The sequence below is a fragment of the Pongo abelii genome, chromosome 10 (assembly GCF_028885655.2).
Source record: "Pongo abelii isolate AG06213 chromosome 10, NHGRI_mPonAbe1-v2.0_pri, whole genome shotgun sequence".
Classification (NCBI taxonomy): Eukaryota; Metazoa; Chordata; class Mammalia; order Primates; family Hominidae; genus Pongo; species Pongo abelii.
Genome location: NC_071995.2, coordinates 87,616,342 through 87,625,719, shown reverse-complemented (window position 1 = coordinate 87,625,719; position 9,378 = coordinate 87,616,342).

The following is a 9,378-nucleotide window of genomic DNA, read 5'->3' as shown; positions in this document are numbered from 1 at the left end:
CCTAGGACTCTTAACAAAACAACATTATCTCAGAATTTGCAATTTTGTTAACCTCTTGTGATTGAAAAACGGATTATTTAAAACTTCCCATCTCATTACTCTGAGCTCTAGCTCAGATTTTAAAAGTTATTACCAGATTTAATTTAATACTTTTTTTTCTCTGATTATAAGAGACTAAGCTATTAAGGTTTATTCAATCAGATAAGTCAGTATCATGGAAGTTTTAAAATGATTCTTAATTAATTCATCTTTTTATTTGAATATGTTCAAAATAATCTTTCATTTACTTTGTAGTTTTGATGTAAAACAATCAGTATTCTGCCAGTCTGCTGCAGAGTATGATTGAAACAAGACTCTTTCACGGTGTTTTTTTTTGTGAAGGTATTGCATCAGATTGCACTGGTCACACTGAATTTGCTATGTTAAATGAAAGTAAGACAAGCTTATCCCATGCAAAGGAAACCTTCGTAGCTCAGAGTAATCAAGTGGAAGGCTTGCAATACTCCCTTTTCTAATCACAAGAGGTTAATGAAATTGTAAACTCTAAGATAATGTTACGTTGTGAAGAGATCTGGGTCAAATTATCATGGGCAATTCTCAAATGGAATTAAAATTAGGCAAGAGGAAGTTCCAGTTGATTGTGATCTGGCCAGTCTCAAAGCTATAATGATCAGATGTTTCACATTTACCAGGGTTATATTTTGTCCTTGCAGGGACAAAATTGAAATTAAGGCCTAAGTTTGCGAAACATAGTGTTCAACGGGATCTTCTGCCTATTTTCTTAGCGAGTACTGCATTAAGATGGGAAGCTAGATGCATCAAAGACTAGTGAATAGGAAAAGAATTAAAGGACTAATTTGTTAAAAAGAAATTACAATGATGGAAAGTGAGAATACAAAATTTTGATTGATATATAACTAAAACAAATTTTTCCTGTAAGTAAATCAGTTAGATAAAAGATTGAATCAAAAAAAATTATTTCGTACCAAGATCTAGTCTTATTTAAATTTTATTTTATACTATTCTTATACAAACACAACACAGATAATTCTCTCTCAAGGATATTATAGAAATTGCCACTCCAAAATAATACTGCCACAAAGTGCAATACCTTCTATTTTGTAGATTGTCGGATAAAAAATAAATTTAAAAAGTCCAAGAAAAGAAAACTTTGGTCTGTGATGTGTCTTGGAAAGATCCTAGACAATCTTAAAATAAGGTTCGTCTACTGACTTTAGATGAAATGGGAAGAAAATAAGAAAACTCTTAAAAATCCTTTGGTGACAAGTACCTAAGTTTTTAATAGCCTTCATCATAATTCCAGTGTATTCAACAAACATTTACTAAGTGCTTAGTATGTGGTAGGTGCTGACAACACAAAGATGAATATGTTCCGATTCTAGATTCAGGAATTCACAGTTTAGTTGGAGAGAGTAATAAGTATAAACAAGGAAGAAGCTAAATCTGTTGACTACTGAACTATCTGCTAGGGGATTTACATGCTTTATTACTGTTAATCTATATGGGAAAATTATGAGGTAGATATTATCTTAAATAGCCATTTATCACTTAAGAACTTGAGGGTCAGCCAGTGAGTGGGGAACTGGAAATCAGTGCTAAGTCTATTGCTTCCAAACCTCTGATTCTTTCCATTCTAGGATGCTGAGAATGAGACAGATACACCCATGTCTTATATACATTATATTCATGTGTATGTACCTATACACACATATGTCAGTGTACATATATATGCATATACACACATATAAACACACACACACACATATATATAAACAAATACATATATGAGTTTTGTATATACATACATGGGCATTCTTTGTTATCCAAATCAAATGTGTGTTTGATGTGTTACATAAATTTTTGGTAAATAGAGCCTATATTCTATTGTTTTAAATAGGAAAAATAATGGATTACTAGTAAATCCCACTTCTCCAACTAATGCTCCAACATTTTAAAATACTTATAGAATAATCTCAGGGATACTTTGCATGATAAAAAGCATTTATAAAACCAAGAATTTAATTATTTAATAATTAATGCACCACTAGCAGATGTTTGAGTGCAGAATGAAATAATGATGTGTAGACATGAATTTTAATTTCCATCTGCAATGGATATGCACTGTAATTTAAAGGAACAATGAAATAATATTATATTAAATTTACATAATGAATTCAAATGACACTTAACAAAGTAAAATATATGAATCAGTTTAAAAATAGTTACTTATTAATTGAAGAGTTTCTTATGTGGGGTTGGCAGGGAGAGGAGAGGAGAGAAGAAAAATGGAGCTCGTGGTCAGTAGTTCTATCTGGTGGAGGAAGAATGTGCTGGTGGAGAGTGAGCAGAACAGAAAATGCCTGAAGTTTATTTTTCTTCAGTTTCAGGGAATTAGTGGACAGTCTTCCCTTCTTGACATTCAAGACTGTGTATGACTAGGAACCACAATCTGAAGTCTTAGATGGAGCAATGGGACAAACCAACAAGCTCAAAATGGGCATCTATTGGCATGGACAGCTACTGATAGATACTCTACAACTGTGCTTAGGTCTGTGGTTTTGAATGTGATGCTTTACACATGCCATGGCCACATTCACTTGAAGTGGAAATTATTTTGTTTGCATGTCCAAAAATTTCTTTTAAAGTTTCAATATTACACATTCATGCCTCCTCTTTCTCAAGTCAATAACCAGTGATGAACACCGACTGGAATGGGTTCCTCAAGTATAAGTACTGTACATGTTATGCTAACAGTTTTTCAATATTTTCACTGACCACTAAATCCAACTTCCTTAGCAAGAGCTAATAGTTTTGCTTTGCACCATTTCCCCAAAACCTCACAAGTCAGCAACAAATAGCCAAGTCAGTTTCTTGTGAACTTCACTCCTTATTGTGATTTTCTTTTCCAAGCCTGACTGATGAACCTGAGAGCTTTTTGGATATGGCATGGGAGACATCTCATGTACCTCCTCAGACTCTTTTGGCCCTCTGTCCCTTTCATTGGCTACATCATTCTGCTTCAAGCCAATGAGCCACATGTCTTGATTAAAACATCAAGACTTGCTAAACACAGTGTTGCAGAGACCTGTCTTCCCATGTGATGTGGACAGCTGAGGAAATCCAGAAGTCCATTGGGAGACAGGAGATAGGAAGGAACTGGAAAATAAGTTTTAGCTCCTGTTTTCTTTCCAATTGACTACTCCAAAGCATAGTTTATCTGCATGACCTGCCTACAGACTGAAGAATTTAACTGCCTAACAACTGCATTTGTCTTCTTGCAGCATACTTTACATTGGCCAGCATGGTAACATATCACATATTGTCTTGCTCCTAATCCTTCCCTGTCTCACTTCCCTTGTCCTTCACTTATGCTGTCCTGGTATTGTGCATCCATTAAAAAGTATTATACTTAATCTGTGCTTCAGACTTTTTTTCTAGGTAATCGAGGGTAGAGCAGATGTTGAAGCTCTTTCATAAATTTTCCATCAAAGTAGTGTTATCTATGTCAGCCCTCTGCACAAGATATTACATGTTGAGATGGCATATTGATCCACAGGTTACAAAAGTGACATGGTTTTGGAGGCAAAAAGAACATGCTTAAGATGTTATCACTAAATCAACAGTGTAAAAATTGTCTGAGGGCACTATTATAAAATAGTTTTGTTTGCAAGATTTTCCTTCTTTGTATGTACTTTGATCAACAGTGACAACTCACTCCTCATGTAATCATTAACTATTTCCTTTATTATCCTTACTTTATGATTTGGGTGCATAAAATAATTCATTTTCAACATTTCTCCAAAGGGCTTGGGTTTTCAAAGGTATTAGCTTAACATTGCTTTCATAATGCATATCTAAAATTCTATCTTTGGATATATAATGTCCACACTTTTTTTTACCTCTTCTTTTGAAATGAATGCAGCACTTATTTCCTAAATATTCCAGGTTTATCACCATTAAAAACTTGCCTGTGGTATGAATTGTTTGATTGCAACCTCACTATTAATTGAAGCTGTTTCAGCTGTGAGCTTTAAATTATGCAGTGTTGCATACGCTTAAATCCTTTTACCTATTGTGGACTTGTTTTATTTTTTTCATGTTTTGGGTAAATGTAGTTAGTGATCATTGCATGGAGTCTAGAGGACAAAAGAAACAAAACTTGTTGAATGCATCCTATCTCCCATGTTCTCTGCAAGGCATGTTTGCTTTGTCTAACTTGATTTTTACTAAAAGTCCACGAAGTAGATAATATCCTCCTACTTTATATATAAAAAGTCATGTGAACAGTAAGGGGTAGAGATAAGATTTTAACTCATCTGTGCCTGGATCTAGAGCCTCTTTCCATAATACTTTGCAGCCTTAGAAATCTTTGATATTTAGGTGTGTAGGTGATATCAAATTTTACATTTTTGCAGACTTACTTTTTATTTATTGATTGATTGAGCCAGGGTCTTTCTCTGTCACCCAGGCTGGAGTGCAGTGGCCTGATCTTGGCTCACTGGAGCCTCAACTTCCTGGGCTCAAGTGATTCTCCCACCTCAAGCCTGCTGAGGAGCTAGGACCACATACATGTGCCACCATGTCTGGCTAATTTTTAATTTTTTTGTAGAGATGGGCTATGTTGCCCAGGGTGGTCTTGAACTTCTGGGCTCAAGTAATCCTCCTGCCTCAGCCTCCCAAAATATTGGGGTTACAGGTGTGAGCCATCGCATCTGGCCTGTGAGTACACTTCTAAATTTCATTCCTTTCCTGAATGAATTCCCTCCTTCCTTACCTTCTTTGGTGACTATTAAGCCAATACACCAAGATATTTATCTGCTTTCCAAAAAATAATGTAACATGATTAAACTTTGTAAAATGCACAATATTTAGAAAAATCATTATGTGGTAAAGGTAACACATGCATGGCCAAGCTTCTGATTTGATGTATATGTTTACATTTGTGTGTTCTTTCAGATGTAGAAATGTATGGCTATTCTAGACCTCTCAGGTTCAACTTCTTTCTTCACAGCCTTTCTCACTTTTTAGGAAACTTTTTTTTTTCTCATAATGTGGGGAAAATGATTATAACAGTTTTATGCAAAAAGAGCATGGAGAAACTGTTGAGACATGTCCTCTTGCCTGTAATCTTGCACAGTTTGAACATTTTCACTAGTGTGCCATGTATATTTAATAAAGTTGATTTTTAATTTAGATAGTGAATTTTGTGTAAAAAATGTTTGCTATTTATTTAGGAAATATACACGTTGTGAGAATCCAGATAGCAAGTGATCCCTGTATGTGTGAAGTGCTCCACCAGTTCTATGAACAAAAAAACTATAAGAATATAGAGAAGTAATAATTCCTGCCTGACTGGGATATAGGAAGTAATGTTGACAGGGGTACTGGCAGTGGGCTGACATGCTTGGAAAATCAGATAGAAGAGGTTGCACAGAAGGGTTAACATTTGAGTCAGCATAGAAAAGGGGTAAGAAGTCATCTCTTTCTCTTTGAAGCAATCCCTGATTTCTCACCTAGCTTCAGAAGTTACTCATCTTCCTCTGTCCTCTAATAGTGCCCCCTAATTTACCTTAACCACGATCAACCTTATCTTTTATACCTATCCTAAGACAATGCTTGGGGCAATATAAAGCGCAGTATATTTGTTGAACTAGTTATTCAACATTTATTGAGCATTTGCTATATGCCAGATCCTATTCTAGGCACTGGGAAATAGCAATGAACCAACAACCCCCAAAATCTCTGTCCTCATGATGCCTATATTTCCTTGGATTTGTTTTCATAATAAAATGATTATAACATTGAAAAAGTATGAGCTGTAACAAGTCAGAAGACAAGTAAAATTTCAGGCAATGACAAATCATGCAGAAAAATAAATCAGTAAAAGGTTAGAAAGGGCCTGGGAGTGCTACCTTGGATGAATTTATCAGGGAAGGTCTGGAGAGGGAGCATTGAGAACAGAGCTGTGAATGAAGTGAGAGAGTGAGGTATGTGGCTACCTAGGGAAGAAAGTTCTACACAGAGGCCATGGCAAGTTCAAAGGCTGTGAGACAGCAGGTGTGTTTGATGTGTTGTAAAACAGAAAGGAAGAACAATGAGGTTGGAGGGGTAGCAAGACACCAGGTCACATAGAGTTTTGTAGCCATGAATGAATGAACTATTGGAAAGTGAAGGCAAGAAAGTATGACACTTTCTGGAAATGGTATGGCTAGAGGAAGAAGTACAATTTTTCCTAGGAAATAGAGTTCAAAATCTTTAGCATAAAGTTCATGGCTCTCCTCAATTTCACCTTCACCAAGTGGGAGGCAATAATATTTTTTAAAACTAGGTTGATTGGGAGGCCAATGTGGCTGTTCACTTGAGCCCAAGAGTTTGAGACCAGCCTGGGGTCTATGGCAAAATGTTGTCTTTACAAAGGATACAAAAAATCACGCTGTGTGGTGGTGTGTGCCTGTAGTCCCAGCTAATGGGGAGGCTGAGATAGGAAGATCACCTGTGCCTGAGGAGACGGAGGCTGCCCTGATTGCACCACTGCACTCCAGCCAGGACAAGTGAGACCCTGCCTCAAAAAAAACCTAGGTTGAGGTGAAACTGGGGAAAACCATGAACCTTATGCTAAAGATTTTGAACTCTGTTCTCTAGGAACTGGGTGACCTTTGAAGATTTCTGGGCTATGCTATAATATTTGTGTTTAATAAAGGTATTATTAAGGGCCTCCTGTATATTATGGGTGGGACTGTAAGTTGGCACAATAATTTTGGAGTAATTTATCTAAATAGATAATTCTGCAGTAATCTATCAGATTTTAAAATGTATACATAGGCATTTTATAGTACATTCACTTCTAGAATTTTACGTTAAAGTGTTTATGTAAAAATGCACAGATATTTGTATGAGGACTGCCATTGTTTTGTCATTTGTAATAGAGACAATTAGAAAGAAATTAAATGTCCACTAATAGGAGACTAGTTAAATAATCATGGTACTTCAAACAATAGACTACTATGTAGCCATTAAAAGAAGTGAGAGAGCTCTCAGCCTACTGATATGGAAAGATGACCAGGACATATTGTTAACTGGAAAAATAAAATTATAAAAGTATATGCAAAACATTAATCTATTCATGAATGAAAAAAATGTATATTTGTGTTTGTATTTGCATGAATACTAAATTTAAGAATAGACAATACCTTGATTAATTCTAGGGCAAGCTTGTCCAACCCATGGCCCAGGGGCCACATGTGGCCCAGAACGTCTTTGAATGCGGCCCAGCACAAGTTTGTAAAGTTTCTTAAAACATTATAAGATTTTTTTCTGAGATTTTTTTTTCAGATTATCAGCGATTGTTAGTGTTAGTGTATTTTACGTGTGGCCCAAGACAATTCTTCTTCTTCCAGTGTGGCCCAAGAAAGCCAAAAGACTGGACACCCCTATTCTAGGGAGCTGTGTTTGGGCTGCAGTGGTGGGGTGGGGCTGAAGAGAAAAGGAAATGTTTTACTTTACACTCTGTACTTTTGGGTCATATTTAAAGTTTTTATAGAAAACATATATTACTGTTTAAAATAACATTTTTAAAAAGAAGAATAAAAAGATGTTTTTATGCAAAGAAAAGCTATTGATGACAATCTACTTGGAATATTGAAGCTTTTTCTGAAAAACTAGCTTTGATAAAGAGTAATAGATTAAAAACCTATTCATATAAGGTCATCTGAAATGCTCATTTCCAATGAAATTAGTCTATCTAATTATCTGTTCCTGGTTCTAAGACAATGAAAACATTGCTTTAGGGAATTTTTAAAAATGTCTGTACCCTGAAATACAATTTGAATGAGCTCATTGTATATCGTAATTCTCTGTGAACTTCAGTACTAATAACCCGTGTTATGTATTGGACAGAACTAATGTATTTTCTACTGATTTAACATTGCTTTTCATCCTAGGGACATTATAATTCAGGAGGATTCTAATTAATAGTCAGTACTTCTGATGAATTTCTCTTCAGATAAAATCTAGAAAAGAACATGTATAGCATTACCAAATGAACATTTTGGAGTTGGTTTTGCAATAAAATTTTCATGATGTCATTAAAAATGTTAATAATCAAGCAATAACAAATGCACTCAGATAATTAGTATCTTTGTATATTTTTTGTCTAGTCTACTAGTATCTGTTATCTTGTTGGTCCATGTTTCTGTATCTAATTTTGTTTCACCAACTAGATTTAAAGGATCTCAATGGAAAAGAGTGTGCAGTATTCTTCATCACAGCTACTATCATGGGATGTACCCAGCAACTTGATGTGACCCTCACAGAAATTGAAATGACACTCTCAGAAGTCCATTAGTTTTTACTTCACCAGTATGTTGAAGTTGTGATATATTTTAAATTTTCAGTCCTCTAAATGTGTCTCTATGTCCCACAATAAATGTCATATAGATATTTGTTGTGTGATCATAAGCCAATGCAGTATACAGATTTTGAAATCTGTCTCTATGTCATAAATTGAAGGCTGATTTGTATCACCTCCCCAGGTGATTGATTCTTTTGTGGAGCAATCACTCCTGTCTATTCCTGACCTCCTCAACTCCTGTCCCTCACTGTCCTTACCCAGTGAGTCTCTAAGTTCTATCTTTGCCCATCTTCAACATCTCCTGGGGTATGGCCTCTCGTGCCCTCTGTCTTTCATTGTGAGACTTATTGTGCATACAGGGCCCTGGCTAAATGGTTCTTTCACCTTCCTGGGTGGGGAGAACACCCATCTGTCTATCTCGGCTGCAGGTCCTGACACATCCTGGGTATTTAATAAACACCTGAATGATGCTTGGAATTTTATGAAAGGTAAGATGCTAGTCCCCAAACAAATCAGCAGATATTTATTAAACATACATGCTGTGCAGAGCTCTGGGCAAGATGCTATGAAGGGTATGAGGAAGACTTTGATGCTAGATTCTTAAAAATCTAAATGAGGAACCAAGTAACACACAAATAGAATTACCTAGTAACCAGGTATATGAACACAGAAGCAATGCTGCAAGGAGGTCTATCATTAATTACTAGATTTGCTATATGGGACATGAGTGCTAGAAGGAGAAATTAGCCACTGTGGCATGCAAAGACTACACGGAGATGTGACCCTGTCTTGAAGAGACAGTTGGCTTTTTATGAGTGGAGAAGTAGTCCAAGGCTAAAGGGAAGAATAAAAGTGAATGGGAGAGGGAGTAATACCATCTCCCAGAGTAGTTTTCCTGCAGGCTAGTGTTCTTCACTTTTGAAAGGCTATGGGTACCTTTAAGAATGTGATAAGTACTTTGAATTCTCTTTCCAAACAAACCATATAAAAACAAATGCGGCTGGGCA